This window comes from Miscanthus floridulus, chromosome 13, assembly GCF_019320115.1.
Source record: "Miscanthus floridulus cultivar M001 chromosome 13, ASM1932011v1, whole genome shotgun sequence".
Taxonomy (NCBI): Eukaryota; Viridiplantae; Streptophyta; class Magnoliopsida; order Poales; family Poaceae; genus Miscanthus; species Miscanthus floridulus.
The window spans coordinates 7,666,565-7,684,444 of record NC_089592.1 but is presented as its reverse complement, the minus strand read 5'-3'; the positions used below and the strand labels follow the sequence as shown (position 1 = coordinate 7,684,444).

General features: G+C 42.9%; 1 pseudogene; it reads right to left on the bottom strand.

Moving 5' to 3' along the window:
• Nucleotides 1–55: 55 nt before the first annotated feature.
• LOC136499366 (uncharacterized) lies at nt 56–17,093 on the bottom strand (annotated as a pseudogene).
• Between the last annotated feature and the right edge of the window lie 787 nt (nt 17,094–17,880).

The window sequence follows — 17,880 nt, the reverse complement described above, 5'->3', positions numbered from 1 at the left end:
TTCAATAACATAATTAAGAAAGAAATACATGGGTCAATAGTAGATTAGAAAATACTCACTCATCTATCACAGATTTCAACCCACTCAAATCCGTCTTCCTGCCTCTTTTGGAGTCAAGGTACAACACCTTCTGCCACTTGGGAATGATGATGACAGCAATCTAGTACCCACCATAGTTATGCGCAAACATCGCATAGTCTTTCTTGGCATGTTTCCTTATGCCTTTTTCTAGATACCCCATGCTATAACCTCTATCACTGGTCATGGAGCTTTATTGACAATGGTTCTGGATCAAGAAGGCCAACCGGCATAGAATTGCACCTAGCTTCTACAATCAGACATCTAGGAATAAAGAAGCATACAAAAGCAATTTAGCAAGCAAATATATGAAGAGCATCCCTAGCTAAAAATGAACGAGTCTAAAATAGAAGAAATTGTACTTACAGTGTCAAGCAATGAAGAATGGATATATGCAATGCATCAAAGTGTGAAGAGGTCAAACAAATCTTCTAATCCCACAATGAAAGCCTCAGTTTCTGATTCATGCCACCGCTTGATTGTCACACCCAATTTTAAGAACAAAAGAGGATGTATAAAAGTCTTATGTGCACCCCAGGAACGGTCGCATAAGTGGACAAATTGTAAATTGTACCAACACAATGTTTATTACATAGCGAATAAATATTCATCACATAGTCTCAAACATAGATATAATAGCTACTAAGATAACTCTCTTGCGGAAGCTCCAACAGGGACGTCAACTGGTGAACACCAAGCCTAATACTCATCACGGTAATCTTCAATCCAATCTTGATCTGTTACCCATCCGGGATTTTTCCAACATAAAAGATAAAGCAAGGCATAAGTACATGTCGTACTCAACAAGATATTTAAGGGTTCATGAGGCTCAAATAGCTGACACTGGTTTACTGCGGTTAGCATTTAAGTCATCATCAAGTTTAGCATTTATTATCAACAAGGTAGTACCATAATTCCCATAACACATGATCATTATACTGAGACATCAATTAGCTTAAAGGCAACTTAGTTAAGCACAATTAATCAAGAGCTCATTTATGGTGTAAGAATCCCTTGGCCGCTCGTGACCGTGAGCACGGCTAGTATACTAGTTTATAAACTCTACGCAGAGGTGTACACTTTCACTGTGAGTCATGGTTTTACGAATGCATGGGTTAATTACGTCCAGACACCGAAAACCACATAAAGCTACTCAGAAGTTCGTCTAACCGGGAAGGGCCGCAGGGTCATCGGATATAGGAAACCCCCTTCCAATAAAAGGCCGCTTCCATAGCAAGGCACAACAGGACAGAGGTTGTCCTATACCCAACTCGCAGTATCCTCTAAGCCTGCTAGAAATGGTCTCCCAAGCAACTAAAGCCAGAGCCATGTAGCCCTCACAGCTATACTTTAAGTCCTGGATGATCACTTACAAACAAGTCCTTGAGAAGAGGGAATTAAACCCTCATGTCATTGCTAACAAGTCATCTTAAATTGTTTAAAGCTCAATTATCAGTCAAGTATCAAGATTATGGTTATTGTTTAGCGCTAGCATAACACTACCCAAGTGCATAAATCCAGGTTTCAAGGTATTCAAGATCAAATTCTAGGAAATCCTACCATATGTAGCAAGGAAGACACATGCATATGTATTTTAGTGAGCATCATGAATAGGACAACAAGGAAGGTCCTTAGTTATACTTGCCTTGATTAAAGTCCTCCTGAAAGTCTTGCTGGTCTTGCTGGTCGTAGAAGTGCTCTTGATCACCAACGTAAACCTCACCGTCTATACTCGATCAACAACACCAAAGCAGCAACATACAATCATCCGAGCAATCATACAAGAGGCAAACAAATAGATTTAATTAGAACAGTACACCAACAGAGACAAACAGTAATAAAAAGTTTACAAAACTATTCTACACGTAGCTATGATCACATAGACGCAAAGATCACGAAAAACGGAGCTATAACGAGAAAGTTATGATTAAAACAAGTTTCCCTATTAAAGAAATAGATTAAATCTAAACTCAGAATTTAAATTCAAAAACATGGTGAAAAAATATATGAACAGATAGGTCTCGAAAAGACGAATCTAACACAGGTTGAACGGTCCAATTTGGAGTTAAAACGAATAAGTTATGAGCATTTAACGGCGGTGGCAAAACTGTAATTAGATGGATCTTTAATTTGAATCTGTAAATCAGAAAATACGTTTTCAAAAAGAGAACACGTATTCTCTGGAATACGCCTTGGACTGCGGGTTCTATTACTAAAAACGGCAGGGTCTCTTTAACAACAATGCCAACCGAAGGGGTACGGGGGTTTGTCAGCCGCTAGATCCAATCTGGACGGCCCAGATTAAATCGGGGGAGAGGGAGGCGGCACTGCCGGCCGGAACGGAGGTAGACCGTGGTGGCGGCCATTGCCGACGGCGAGAACCTTGCCGGCGTTGCTGGTTAGGGCAATTCCGGTCACCAAACTAGGCGGGGCCGGTACCAAATGAAAGAGGGGAACATGGCGGACTCACCGGTGACGAAGATGGTGTCCGGGGATGACAGAGAGCGACGTGCGGCTACGAATGGCGGATGGAGAAGACCTGTGCACGGTGACGTCACGAGATAAGCAAAATTGAACCAAAATAAATGACGCGAGGAGTTCACGATGACGATGCGAGACTCGTTCGCGTCTTACGACAGCTCCGAAGATGACAAAGCGGCGGAATTAAACTCGGTGGCGGCCAAATAGGGTTGCGGCTGCACTCGAGCTTAGAAAACGATGGCGGAGGCTTGCGAGAGGGCAAAGGATCAAAGCAGATGCGGTCTTTGGAGCTTTATAGGGCGAAGGCGTAGCACGGACGCTCAGCGCGCGAATCGGTGCCTGGGTCGGTGTCCGGCTCGTCATCGAGTCGGAGGAGGAAGGCGACTGACGGGTGCGGTCAGCCTGACGGCGAGTCAGAGAGGAGAAGGGGACGGGCTAGCGCTGCAGTACGGGCCATGGCCATCCAGCCCAAGAAGAAAGGGAAGGTCGGCTGCTGCACTGGGCCTGCTGGGCTGGCAGAGGAAGAAAAAGGGGCCGGCAGGGCCAGAAGCCTGGGCAGAGAGAAAATGTGGGTTCTTTTCTTTTTTTCAAGCATTTTGAATCCTTTTCAAATGAATTTGAATTCCCCTTTTGAAACCAAACAAAACCAAATCAATTCAACACAAAATATGCACCAGCATGAATGCTCAAGCATGTATTCTAACTTTGATGTTGATTTTATTCTTATAATTTGTTATTTAGCCTATGTTTAAATGCTCACACAAGTAAAAGTAAATCAATTTAACCAATTTAAATCTATCCAAATTTTAGGGTGTTACAATTCTACCCCCCTTAAGAGAATCTCATCCTCGAGATTAGGCTATGCTTACTCAAACAACTGCGGGTATGTCTTTCTCAATTCATCTTCTCTTTCCCAAGTTGCCTCTGCTTCCGAATACCGATTCCACTGAACCTTGCACATCCTAATTGTTCTGCTTCTTGTAACTTTCTCAGCTATATCCAAAATCTTAATTGGAAACTCCTCATATGTCAGATCATCCTTAACAGCAAGTTCCTCTAATGGTATTTGCTCCTCAGGCACACGCAAGCACTTCTTAAGTTGAGACACATGGAACACATCATGCACTCCTGATAAACTATCAGGCAATTCCAACTAATAAGCCACTTCTCCACGTCTCTTTAGAATTTTGAAAGGACCAACATATCTTGGTGCTAACTTTCCTTTCATGTTAAACCTTTTTACACTCCTCATTGGTGACACCTTCAAGTACACATAATCTCCTTCTTCAAAAACTAATTCTCTCCTTCGATTATCTGCATAACTCTTCTGACGGGTTTGTGCCACTCTCAGATTCTCTCTAATCTTTCTCACCTGCTCTTCAGCGTTTCTAAGCACATCTGGTCCAAATACTTGACTTTCACCTGTTTGATTCCAAAATAAGGGTGTTCTACACTTACGCCCATACAAAGCTTCAAACAGTGACATCTTGAGACTCTGTTGATAGCTGTTGTTGTATGAGAACTCTGTATAAGACAAACTCTTATCCCAACTAGTACTATACTGCAATGTACATGCTCTCAACATGTCTTCTAGTATCTGATTAAGTCTTTCTGTTTGCCCATCTGTCTGAGGATGATAAGCAGTACTGAAGTTCAACGCTGTACCTAAAGAACTGTGGATTTGCTTCCAAAAGTGAGAGGTAAACTGTGATCCTCTATCAGACACAATTTTCTTTGGAACCCCATGCAGACACACTATTCTTTCCATGTATAGCTCAGCTAATTTTGGCCCATTGTAAGTAGTCTTAACAGGTAGAAAGTGAGCAACTTTAGTCAATCGATCCACAATTACCCATATCGAATCATAACCTTTCTGGGTACGGGGTAATCCTACTATGAAATCCATACCAACTTCTTCCTACTTCCACTCTGGGATCTTCATCGGTTGCAACAATCGTGTAGGTCTTTGGTGCTCAGCTTTCACTCTCTGACAAGTGTCACACAAAGCTACATACTCAGCCACATCTCTCTTTAATCCATACCACCAATACTTTTCTTTAAGATCTAGATACATCTTAGTACTTCCAGGATGAATAGAGTAAGCTGACTCATGTGCCTCCTGTAGAATTGCATCACGAATAGATTTCACTTCAGGCACACAGATTCTTTTCCCAAACCACAAAGTACCATCCTCATCTATAGTGAATCCGGGTGCTTTCCCAATCACTACATTCTCTGCGATCTCTTTTAACTTCTCATCCTCTAACTGACCTTTACGTATCTCCTGCTCTAACGTAGGAGTCACTTCTACCTCCATAACATTTGCAACTATACCAAGATTCAAGTGTTTCAACTCTTCACATAACTTCTCTGACTCAGGTCCCTTTTTAAAACTATAGTCATATCTCTTCCTGCTAAGAGCATTGGCCACAACGTTTGCCTTACCAGGATGATAGTGCACTTCTAGATCATAATCCTTGATTAGTTCCAATCAACGACGTTGTCTCAAATTCAGATCCGTCTGAGTGAATATGTACTTCAAACTCTTATGATCGGTAAAGATATCACTCTTATGCCCAATCAGATAGTCTCTAGATTTTTAATGCATGAACCACAACCGCTAACTCCAAATCATGAGTAGGATAATTCAACTCATGTTTCCTCAGCTGTCTAGATGCATAAGCAACAACTCTACCCTCTTGCATAAGAACACATCCCAATCCTTGACGAGATGCATCACAATAGATAGAGAACTTCTTATTTAGATCAGGCAAAATCAGCACTGGAGCTGTTGTCAACCGCTTCTTTAATTCTTCAAAACTAGCTTGACACTTACTAGACCACTCAAACTTAGCATTCTTCTCTAGCAGGGCTGTCATGGGTTTAGCAAGCTTGGAGAAACCTTCAATGAATCTTCGATAACAACCAGCTAAACCAAGAAAGCTACGAATCTCACTTACATCAGTAGGTGGCTTCCAATTCAGTACATCCTTCACCTTGCCTGGGTCCACTGCTATACCACCATTAGAAACAACAAGTCCAAGAAAAGAGACTTCTCTTAACCAGAATTCACACTTACTACGCTTAGCATATAACTTATGCTCTCTAAGCTTCTGCAGCACCAATCTCAGATGTTCAGCATGATCATCTTCAGTCTTAGAGAATACCAATATATCGTCAATGAATACTACCACAAACTTATCAAGATACTCCATAAACACCTTATCCATCATGTACATAAAGTAGGCAGGTGCATTGGTCAAACCAAACGACATAACTGTATACTCATATAACCCATACCTCGTGGTAAAAGCTGTTTTTGGTATATCAGTATTCCAAATCTTCAACTGATGATAACCAGAACGCAGATCAATCTTAGAAAACACACAAGCACCTCTCAACTGGTCAAACAAGTCATCAATTCTAGGCAACGGGTACTTGTTCTTGATAGTTACCTCATTAAGAGATCGATAATCCACACACATACGTTGTGTTCCATCCTTCTTGTCAACAAAGATCACAGACGCTCCCCAAGGTGATGCACTAGGACGTATGAAACCTTTCTCTGACAACTCTTTCAATTGTTTCTTAAGTTCTTCTAATTCGTTAACCCCCATTCTATATGGTCTCTTAGCTATAGGTGCAGTACCAGGTAATAATTCAATTATAAACTCAATGTCACGGTCAGGTGGCATACCTGGCAAATCCTCGGGGAAGACATCTGGGAACTCCTCCACAACACGGTCCTGGGAATTAGCATCATCATCCAGTTGATTCACTGTTGCTGTTGGTGGTGGTTGCACTATCACGCCAACATTGATTCGATCTCCCTGTGGTGTTGTCACTACTACAACTCTCTCCTGACACTGAATCACAGCTCGGTGTTCTTTCATCCAATCCATACCCAGGATCACATCGATCCCAAAAGTTCTCAACACAATAGGACTGACTGTGAAGTCTACCCCCCTTAAGGTAAGACTTGCTGAAGGGCAACAATGTGCAGCTGGTATTGATCCCCCCGGTGAATTTACTAGCATTTGAGTCTTCATTGCAATTAAAGGTATGCTATGCGTTCTAACAAATGCTTGTGAAATGAAAGAATGCGAAGCTCCAGAGTCAAAAAGAACATTAGCGGGGATAGAGTTGATGTTGAACGTACCCATTATAACTTCTGGTGCTCCATCCACAGTCTCAGGCGCCAAATGGTTCACTCTTCCAGTGTTGTACGCGGGCTTCTGGTTGCTATTCTGCCTCTGAGGTGTCTGTTGATTCGGCTTCTGAGGGCAATGGTTAGCATAATGTCCCACATCTCCTCACCGAAAACACCTATTGGGGGTACTAGGTGCACTGCTCTTCATCGAGGTGCTGTTGGGCATTCCCTGGTGTGGAGTCTGATTGCCCCCTTGCGGCGGAGTACGCTGGTTCCAATTCTACTGTTGGTTCTGAGAGCGTTGTGGAAACTGACCACGGTTCCACTAACTGACTGGACCTTGATACCTCTGCTGATTATTGTAGCGCGGGCGTGTGTTGCTTCCGGAGGCCTGTCCCTTCATCTTTCTCTTCCTGTCCCTCTCCAATCGCATATTGTCAAGCACAATAGCGTGATTCACCAACTGCTGGAAATTAGCATACGTGTTACCAGCCAACTGCAACCTGAGATCATAGTAAATTCCCTTGAGGAAGAGACGTTGCTTGTCTGTATCCTCCCTCACGTCATTAGGAGCATAGCGAGCCAACTGAGCAAACTTGTCGTGATACTCACTGACAGACATAGAACCCATCCTGAGAGATCTGAATTCCTCCTGCTTGAGCTCTAACAAACCATCTGGAATATGGTGTGCCTTGAAATCCCTCACAAATTCTAGCCAAGTGATAGCAGGAGCATTGTTGGGACGAGCAGACTGATATGACTCCCACCAAGTCTGAGCTACTCCCTGAAGCTGTCCTGATGCATACAACACCTTTTGTTGATCATCACACTGAGCGATGTTGAGTTGTTTCTCCACTGCGCGTAGCCAATCATCTGCCTCCAAGGGGTCAGCGGCATGAGAGAAAACTGGAGGATGTCCTTGCATGAATTCCCTCCACTTGTCTCTCGGTGGTGGAGGTGCTGGTGCTCCAATAGGTTGGTTCTGAAAGAACTGCATCATGGACTGCATGAACTGTCCTTGCATCGCCAACACCTCTGCTGCGGTCATGGGTGGTGGTGGGGGTGGTGGAGCACCTCTCCCACGTTCTCTACCTCTTCCACGGCCAAACATCTGTATTCCAACATGAAACATCACCAATATGTAAGAGATAAGCAATTCTGAAAATTTCTGGACGTGATGCAGAATCAGTAGATCAGACAAACTGTCATAACTCGAGATCCAGATATACAAATAAGATGATCGTTATACGGTTCGAAAGCTTAAGAAATTATCTACAACTTTCATTTAGACCATATTTTCTGATTCTGACGTTAAGTTAATCAAAAGCTGACCACAACAGAATCTGGTTTCAGATTCCAGACAGAACAGAGACTTCAGCTTGAAACAGTTATAACTTTTAATCCAAAACTGATAATGGGGTGGTTCTTGCGGCATTGGAAAGGTACAGAGGTCTATTTATTCCCACAAAAATTTCATAGACATTGCACGAACAGGTAGCAAGTTATGACCAGAACACCACTGACTGCTTCAGAAAACAGCAAGCAAAGAGACAGGATAGACTAACCCAAACCATATATTATAGCACTTTTTACCTTAATATTTTTAACTAAGGAACTCGTGGACATGCCCACAAACTTCCAGCACTCATCACAAAGATCCAAACCACACATAAATCACAATAATAATCCAGCAAGCACACCAATAGTTCACAAACACTTAAAAGACTCGACTCGACTCACGATACTAAAAACGTGCCTATTACAATGGTTTCATAATCTTAAGGGGCGGCGTTCTTCTTGGTGGAGGGCTCATCTAACTTCTCAAACAGCTTGGGACGGCCTAACTCAGCGTTAAGGCCATCAATCTCTTTCTGGTATTCTTTGATCATGTCTAGTGCCTTCATCAGCTCTCCTTCTAATGCTCCCACCTTATTTGTAAGTTCACGGTTTAACTCAACGGTGGCCTCAAGAGTCTTCGATCCTTTTACCACGACCTCTATGGTCCAACTATTTTCCTTTGGAAGATAGCATGGGTAATACAAAAGTCCATCGTCCTTCTTATCATCAGAGAGACGGCCACGGTAGTAGGCAAGTGCAATGGAAGCAGCATCCTCCATGCTTCTTTCCGCGGTAGCTCGACTTACACGGTGGGTGACAACTGCATCTATCTTGCGAGTATTCGGAGTTCTGATCAGCAACCGAGTATCCCAAGATGAACCAATCAGAGGGTGACTGTGCTCTGTAGTGTGATACTCTAGAGTGGCTTGCAGGTCTGGATAATAGTACTCCAACATCAATGTCAGCAAGTCATGATAGAAGGCATTGTCATCAGGCTTCTTGATGCTTGACTTGTCAGTCCAACCTATACGAGGCAGTGGCTGGAGTACTCCATCTTCATCATCGTTGGTCAAGTCAATGGCCTCCACACGTGCTGGGGATTGAGCTATCGGAGTTGAAGAAGAATGGACCTCTTCTCCAACCTCAATCTTCCAGTTCTTCCTCTGGACGTCCTCTCTAGGCTCCATTGGCTCATACATAGCACGCTGTGGTTGAAAGCATCCAACGTACAAGCGGGCAGACTTGCGGTCACGTGTCATCTACAGAAGTTTCAAATTAATTAGAATAGAATCAATTGATTTTATAATAGAATAAGGCAAAAGAAGCACAAAAACTTAGCAAATAGCAAGATTGAGGTGGAAAGCATGAAACAAGTGAAGCAAATGAAGCTAAAAACGACCATTCTAGCTAGGCTTGCGTCCTACAGTCAACAGTGCTCTGATACCAATCTGTCACACTCAATTTTAAGAACAAAAGAGGATGTATAAAAGTCTTATGTGCACCCCAGGAACGGTCGCACACATAAGTGGACAAATTGCAAATTGTACCAACACAATGTTTATTACATAGCGAATAAATATTCATCACATAGTCTCAAACATAGATATAATAGCTACTAAGATAACTCTTTTGCGGAAGCTCCAACAGGGATGTCAACTGGTGAACACCAAGCCTAATACTCATCACGGTAATCTTCAATCCAATCTTGATCTGTTACCCATCCGAGATTTTTCCAACATAAAAGATAAAGCAAGGCATAAGTACATGTCATACTCAACAAGATAACTAAGGGTTCATGGGGCTCAAATAGCTGACACTGGTTTACTGCGGTTAGCATTTAAGTCATCATCAAGTTTAGCATTTATTATCAACAAGGTAGTACCATAATTCCCATAACACATGATCATTATACTGAGACATCAATTAGCTTAAAGGCAACTTAGTTAAGCACAATTAATCAAGAGCTCATTTATGGTGTAAGAATCCCTTGGCCGCTCGTGACCGTGAGCACGGCTAGTATACCAGTTTATAAACTCTGTGCAGAGGTGTACACTTTCACTGTGAGTCATGGTTTTACGAATGCATGGGTTAATTACGTCCAGACACCGAAAACCACATAAAGCTACCCAGAAGTTCGTCTAACCGGGAAGGGCCGCAGGGTCATCGGATATAGAACCCCCCTTCCAATAAAAGGCCGCTTCCATAGCAAGGCACAACAGGACAGAGGCTGTCCTATACCCAACTCGTAGTATCCTCTAAGCCTGCTAGAAAAGGTCTCCCAAGCAACTAAAGCCAGAGCCATGTAGCCCTCATAGCTGTACTTTAAGTCCCGGATGATCACTTACAAACAAGTCCTTGAGAAGAGGGAATTAAACCCTCATGTCATTGCTAACAAGTCATCTTAAATTGTTTAAAGCTCAATTATCAGTCAAGTATCAAGATCATGGTTATTGTTTAGCGCTAGCATAACACTACCCAAGTGCATAAATCCAGGTTTCAAGGTATTCAAGATCAAATTCTAGGAAATCCTACCATAGGTAGCAAGGAAGACACATGCATATGTATTTTAGTGAGCATCATGAATAGGACAACAAGGAAGGTCCTTAGTTATACTTGCCTTGATCAAAGTCCTCTAGAAAGTCTTGCTGGTCGTAGAAGTGCTCTTGAGCACCAACATAAACCTCACCGTCTATACTCGATCAACAACACCAAAGCAGCAACATACAATCATCCGAGCAATCATACACGAGGCAAACACATAGATTTAATTAGAATAGTACACCAACAGAGACAAACAGTAATAAAAAGTTTACAAAACTATTCTACACGTAGCTATGATCACACAGACGCAAAGATCATGAAAAACAGAGCTATAACGAGAAAGTTATGATTAAAACAAGTTTCCCTATTAAAGAAATAGATTAAATCTAAACTCAGAATTTAAAGTTCAAAAACATGGTGAAAAATTATATGAACAGATAGGTCTCGAAAAGACGAATCTAACGCAAGTTGAACGGTCCAATTTGGAGTTAAAACGAATAAGTTATGAGCATTTAACGACGGTGGCAAAACTGTAATTAGATGGATCTTTAATTTGAATCTGTAAATCGGAAAATACGTTTTCAAAAAGAGAACACGTATTCTCTGGAATACGCCTTGGACTGCGGGTTCTATTACTAAAAACGGCAGGGTCTCTTTAACAACAATGCCAACCGAAGGGGTACGGGGGTTTGTCAGCCGCTGGATCCAATCTGGACGGCCCAGATTAAATCGGGGGAGAGGGAGGCGGCACTGCCGGCCGGAACGGAGGCAGACCACGGCGGCGGCCATTGCCGACGGCGAGAACCTCACCGGCGTTGCTGGTTAGGGCGATTCCAGTCACCAAACTAGGTGGAGCTGGTACCAAATGAAAGAGGGGAACACGGCGGACTCACCAGCGACGAAGATGGTGTCCGGGGATGACAGAGAGAGACGTGCGGCTGCGGATGGCGGATGGAGAAGACCTGTGCACGGTTACGTCACGAGATAAGCAAAATTGAACCAAAATAAATGACGCGTGGAGTTCACGATGACGATGCGAGACTCGTTCGCGTCTTACGGCGGCTCCGAAGATGACGGAGCAGCGGAATTAAACTCGGTGGCGGCCGAATAGGGTTGCGGCTGCACTCGAGCTCGGAAAATGATGGCGGCGGCTTGCGAGAGGGCAAAGGATCAAAGCGGACGCGGTCTTTGGAGCTTTATAGGGCGAAGGCGTAGCACGGACGCTCATCGCGTGAATCGGTGCCTGGGTCGGTGTCCGGCTCATCATCGAGTCGGAGGAGGAAGGCGACTGACGGGTGGGGTCGGCCTAACGGCGAGTCAGAGATGAGAAAGGTACGGGCTGGCGCTGCAGTACGGGCCATGGCCATCTAGCCCAAGAAGAAAGGGAAGGTCGGCTGCTGCGCTGGGCCTGCTGGGCTGGCAGAGGAAGAAAAAGGGGCCAGCGGGGCCAGAAGCCTGGGCAGAGAGAAAATGAGGGTTCTTTTCTTTTTTTTTTCAAGCATTTTGAATCCTTTTCAAATGAATTTGAATTCCCCTTTTGAAACCAAACAAAACCAAATCAATTCAACACAAAATTTGCACCAGCATGAATGCTCAAGCATGTATTCTAACTTTGATGTTGATTTTATTCTTATAATTTATTATTTAGCCTATGTTTAAATGCTCACACAAGTAAAAGTAAATCAATTTAACCAATTTAAATCTATCCAAATTTTAGGGTGTTACATTGATCATAGTAACTATACCGGCCTTTCTATTCTCTACACATGCTTTCATGTAGTGGGCATGAAGAGCACGACACCCAGGTCCTGCCTTCTCAACTTCTATTGCTGATAGCATTGGCTGTCCAAATTTGAACTTGGCGTTGCCCTGTATCCATACAGAAGCCACAGGGGCACTCTTAGACGATTTGGTGGGTTCCTCCTCCTGCTGCTGCTTGACACCCACCTACAGTCCATTTTGCTGACACTCTTGGCTGCTCTATGGGCTCGCGAAGATTCGGCTGGAGCACGTGTGGACTTAGTTGGCTTCTTGGCTTCCACAGACTCCTTGGAAGCACTCTTTTCTTTAGTAGAGGCACTCTTCACTTTCTCATCTTGTGAGGATGAAACATTGGGTACCACAAGGTCATTTAGATTGCTTTTGGCTGACCCAGGTAGTGGAGGTCTTGATGATCTTGGAGAAGAGAGCACCTTCAGTGATACCATAATGCAACCCCTCCTACACTGGATCCTCTTGAATAGAGCCTCTCCAAGAGTTGTTATCTCATCACTTGGGGGCGGAGTCAGCACAAAGCCCATCAACATGTACAGCGACATATCCATCCTCTACTGGAATTGAATATAGCTCAGTTTGCTGTGGGAACACCCGACCCCTTGCTGCCTCCATCTGATAACCTCCAGGGTTGATTACAAGTGTACACGCTGTTGGCTCTGTAAGAAGGTCCATAGAATCTGGATTTGGAATTACACCAAGTCTGTCCAACTGTACATTACAGACTGCATCTGACGCTGAGGCCCAACTGCTCTTCCGACCACCTACAGAGGTAGGGGTGTTGGAAGGCAACCTAAAATGCACTCCTTGTTCACGTAGCATGGCCATGATATCTTGAGTGACCTTCTTGGTAACTTCTTGTGTCACTGGGCTTCGAACTTCTTCTTTAATGGCTTCCACATCCACATTTGAACGCTTCCTCTTTCTGTACATGCTGGAGTACTCCGGCCAATACTTCCAACCACTGTAACTAGACACACCACGCATGCCCCATGTCTATTCTGGGCGGCCCAAGACCTCTGTGAGCACATCTGTTTCCCTGACCAAAGTAAGCCCTGAAGATCTTTCAACCAACGAATGTCAGCACTACCGCCTGACTTAGCCAATTTACTCCGTGCATTCAGCCGATTCCTAGGGCGACCAGTAGGAAATTTGTCCCAAGGATTACTGATGCCTTCAGCGGCTAAGTCCCTGTCCTCCTGCTCCCACTTTTCTGCTTTCCCAGCATACCCTGTTGTCCCTAGGCAGTGGTCATGCACGTTCCTCTCCCGAAGCTTCTTGTATCTCTCACTTGTTTCCTTTGCTTCTTCGCTCTCCTTCAGTGTCACAAAATCTGCCCAATCTTGAGGTGAAATGTATGGGTGGTTCACCGTGGCATCCAACCCTTTGCTGATGTAATAGTGTACTAGCTCGCTTTTGTGGGTTCTCTAACTTTTGGCTACCATCTGCATCATCTTCTTAAACACCATAGCCTTCAATGCATCTAGAAACTCCAATCTAGGCTAGACACACTCATCAAATAATTGCCGCTTGTCATCTCCACTTAGGTCATTGAATGAAGGCATGACCAAGGATATCCTTTGTCTAGCAATCAGACCAGCAAGCCTCCTCATTCTTATCTGCACCCTCTTCTCTTTGGGCATCCCAGCCGGAGTGAGCTCCGTGACAACTATCTTGTCCTCTGGCCACTTTGTGACTGTCCTCTTTCTCCGGGGTCGACATGGAGGTTCAGATGGCTGCAGCACTGCATTAACAACTCTCTCTTCCTCCTCTACAGTAGCATCTCTATGTTGGTCCTCTGCATTAGCATCTTTCTCTTCCTCCTCTGCATTTGTATCACTGTGTTTCTCCTCTTCACTATTAGTTGTTTCGTCGGCAGTTGATGATGCACATTCGTTGTCAGATTCCTATAAAACAAATTTGAGTAAGGTCCTTAGTGACCATGATAGAGCTCTGCCATCTAACAGTAAGTAGTGTTAGTATATCACAAAGCTAAAGCTTACCATTCTGATAGAGATATGTACGTAGTCAACAGCTAGCACTCACAAGTCACAACTAACACCAATGACCAGCCTTTGTTCTTTGTCAGATTCCTAGAAATAGCAAGCAAAAGAAGTAACTTAGTAGTACAACAGTAGTAGTACTTGGTAAAAGAATATAACTTGTCCAGATATCTCTGTGTCTATTATCTAAATAGACAGTTTGTGCCTAGAACCAGAATAGAATTTTCCTAGTCTGACCAATATAAGCAGACATGCGACAAAAATTGACAAAAAATTTATATAATTTTAGTTAGTACGTACTTAGTAGTTCATCCATTGCCCCACCTAAGTTATTAGTTCAGCTACTTTACTGTCCAAATAAAGCAGGAACATTTCGATAAGAGGAAACTGAACTTAATTTGATAAGATCATCTTAGATTTGATTATAGGGTATATCTAATAGCAAAGCCAAACTGTCTATAGGATTAGTCAAAATATTGTGATGCCTTTGAAAGCACACCTACAGCTATGTATATAAGAATTTACATAGAAGCTACAAAAATAGAGCACAGACAATATCACCTTAGTTGTCGTCGGTTTAGATATCCAAGCACATGGCTGTAACCTTTTAGAGCACAAGGATGGACATAATAGATAAATGTATTATAAGCAGTGTTTCTAACCACTATATAAGCATAAGATAGATCACAAGGGTCATAATATTATATTATTGACCAAAAGAATCACAACTATGCCAAATTATTCAGTCTAGAACAAGTGTTCAGCAAGTAGTACAAGTTAGCTGCCAACATATAATAATTTTACTATTATTAGAGGAATCTCAAGATATATATGCAGACAACATATAGTATTTTAGTAGAGCAGATATATATAGCAGCTTTTCAATAAGCATAATTTATATGATTGCAGCTGGAAATATAATAAATCACTAAATAAATATAGCTACTTTGTTATCTACTTAATTGTTACAGCTTGTAAGAATCTATTAAATCACTGAAAAATATAGCTACTTGATTGTTACAACTTGAGATAAATCATCACTTCTATGGTATGAAAATCTAGCTGCTTCAGATCACCAATAGCTAACTCATGAATAGGATGTTTCCTAAAGCTAAATATAGCTATTAATTATTAATTGCTCTCAGTTGTGTTCTCATACTAAAAAAAGCATATAGAATGTGATAGGGGTAGCAGCAGTAGAATGCATGTAGTACTGTCACTGCAACTACTCATGTATTAGTTTCAGTTCAGTGCTGAACTGCTACTTGTAGTATTGTGATGAGCATTCTAAACTTAAAGCTCACAAAGCATTGGCCTTAACCTAACCAACCTCAGTACAAAGCTTTTTGATCTAAATTCATTTACAGGCAAGACATGTTTCCTGGCACCAGCAGCATGATTTAATTGTCGCATAGGAGAAAGCTATTTCATTATGTAAAGAAACCATAAGAGACATACAGGTCTTTCACAGACCACAAAAAAACAATTCCTCCTTCATTTTCAGTAAACTACTAGTGAAATAATTTCCATCCTACTATGATTATCAATATTGTGGTTTCAGGCAGTTAAAAACTAGAGTGAGCAACTATCGATGTTTTACCACCGATAGCCTGCCACGGGGGTACCCGTGACAGTTGTTCGGGCTTCGGCGAATAGCGGAATTCGGCGGTTACGCAAAGAGACTCACGATTTATACTGGTTCAGGCCCTCGACTTGGTCGAGTAATAACCTTACGTCTAGTTTTGGCGTTAGCCTGTTTGCGTTGTATTGCTTTCAGTATCGAGTATGCGTTCTTCTTCTCTTTACAATGGGTACCCTCACCAGCCCTTTATAGTCCAGGTGCTGAGAGGCGTTGTTTGTGTCTTACTCGGATACAAGGTCAGAGTCCTAATCTACGCTTCGGGCGCCTTTCCTTGTATAGTTTGAGTTGGAGTTTCGGTCTTGCACGTTGCTTTGCTCCGTGTTCTTCTTGGCGATTGGGTTGTGGGCCTTGTTATCAAGACCCACCTCCCTGTAGTATGGTCTATGGGGGGCCTGTAGGGTTCCCCATCGACAAGCCCCCGAGCATTTCATGATTGAGCTTCAAGGGCCGAGTCGTTGTAGGCTTGATCCGGGTTCTTCTTGAAGTGAAATCTTGAGATCGTCTTCTTTGATTCTTCTTTTGGCTGATGTGCACTTTTGCTTGATGTCCTCCGAGTTCTTTTTCCTTTGAGTGCAGCGAGTGCAATTTTGCAAAAAAATGCACTCATTGAGTGTAGCCCCCGAGCCTCTTGTTTTTTGGTACAAAAAGCTGGAGGGTCAAAAAAAAAATTTGAGTGCAGCGAGTGTAGCCCCCGAGCCTCTTGTTTTTTGGTACAAAAAGCTGGAGGGTCAAAAAATTTGAAAATATGTTTTTCTATGGTAGGTACTTGCAGCCCCCGAGCCTTCTCCGGGTTCTTTTCTGTTGAAAAGAAGCCAGAAGAAGGGTCTTGATTTGTACTCCTTTGGTCTTTGTCTTTTGCTGGTCACGGATGGGTTTTGTATAGCCATGAGTGAGCGTCTTCTTTTACTTTTTGTCAGGAATCTTGCTTTTGGGCACTATTCACCTTTGTTGCTTTGCTCTTTTGTTCTTTTCCTCTTTCTTTCTTGTGATCTTTAGCCTTGTTTGCCTCTGGTTTGCTAAAAATACCTTCTTTGTTGGTTGTGGTTCTGCCTTGAGTAGGAAAATTCTTCTTCAATTCTTTCTTCATTCGTAGATATGCTGGTGTGTGAGGTTGAGCAGCCCCCGGGCTTATGCTTGCTTGGTAATGAACATGCTGCTCTATCTGTTCTTCTTTTTCCGGGCTGCCGCTGCTGCCGCCACTGGGTTCCTTGTTTCAATATTTAAGAATCTTGTCTCTATCTTATGTCTGAGTTGATCCGGTCCTGTTTGGCCGTCTGTAACCTTTGTATTTGTCTTTGATCAATGAGATGTATAATTTTTCCCTGTCCGAGTTCTTTTTCAACTGTAATCCTTTGACACTGTAATTTTGTATGTGATCCTTCATACGTCTCCAAGTTGTTTGTTCGGCTGCTTATTGTTGCTGTCATTCTGGTTGTTGGAGAATTCAATGTGTCTTCACGGTTTGTATTGCTGCTGTGGAATATTCTCTTGGATATGCTTTATCCTGTACTATGGTTGTTCTGGGTATGTACTGTTCCCTCGTGATGGTCTAGTCACATCTGATTTTTTACTGAAGTCCTGGTTCTGCAGTGGTTCACATGGTTGTCCTTTTGGAGTTCTTTTTTCTTCCATGAGTCTGGCGTATGTGCATCTGAGTTGTGCTATAAATATGGCCTGTTGCTGATACCCTGCTGTGCAGTTTTTCCTTCTTCTTTTTGTAGTCATGGATGTTATAGTTTGGGAGCTCGACGAGCCCCCGGGCCTATTCTCTCTCTTCTGTTTTCTTCTGCTAGTAAATGGTGTAGGTCTTGTGATAGAGACTAGTAGCAGGCTAGTCTCGAGGTGGTATTTAGCTGTAAGGGATATTGAGGCAA